Genomic DNA, 944 nt, shown 5'->3' with positions numbered 1-944 from the left:
AACTGTATTGTCAGAAATTAAGAATACTTACAAATGGCTTTCAAATTCTGGAGAAATCAAGGAGAGAGAAAAAAATACATGTTTCAAATTCTGTCCATAAGTACATACATTGCTTGGAAAGCTACAAATAGCTCAAAAGACAGAAAATGGTTTTCTTGACTTCTGGAAAGCAGAACACAGAGAGAATATGCAATATATTTCAAACAACAAAAAGCCGTAACAAACTACCAGTTCCACATAACTGGTTTCTGCTCTGTATGAAGTTAGGTTAGCGATACTCGTAGGCATGTTAACTTTCTAATCAAAGTCATTTTTTTTTAAGCCACACTTGAAAATCAATTCTATCCAATCGAAGTTCTAAAAGTCTGCTTTGGGCAGCACCTGTGGCTCAGTGGGTAAGGCGCTGGCCCCATATACCAAGGGTGGCAGGTTTGAACCTGGCCCCAGCCAGCTAAAACAGTGAGAATTGCAACAAGAAATAGCTGGGCATTGTAGTGGGCACCTATCCCAGCTACTCCAGAGGCTGAGGCAAAAGAATCGCTTAAACCCAAGAGTTGGAGGTTGCTATGAACTGTGACACCACAGCACTCTACCAAGGGTAGAGACTCTGTCTCAAAAATAAATAAAAGTCTGCTTTTAGTCTTAAGGTAGACAATTTCAAAGACATCAGGAATTTGAATTTGAGAGAATTTGTCAGCCTCTCTTAATATTTCTTTTTTTTTTTAGATCAATTAAAATTATTGCTGACAATATACATTAGGACAGGCCAATGTTTTATAATATTGGAACATACATATAATCATAACCCACACAAAATTAATCACCAATTCATATTTGACAATGTTTCCTATACATTTTTAATAAATCAAATAAGTCTAATTTGTTTTTCCAAGGTTTTCAGTGGTCTTAATATTTCTTTTCTTTTCTTTTTTTTTTTTTTTTTT

Source organism: Otolemur garnettii, unplaced genomic scaffold, assembly GCF_000181295.1.
Source record: "Otolemur garnettii isolate 467f Iridium unplaced genomic scaffold, OtoGar3 scaffold00005, whole genome shotgun sequence".
In the NCBI taxonomy this organism is placed as follows: domain Eukaryota; kingdom Metazoa; phylum Chordata; class Mammalia; order Primates; family Galagidae; genus Otolemur; species Otolemur garnettii.
Note: the sequence above shows the minus strand (reverse complement) of the source record.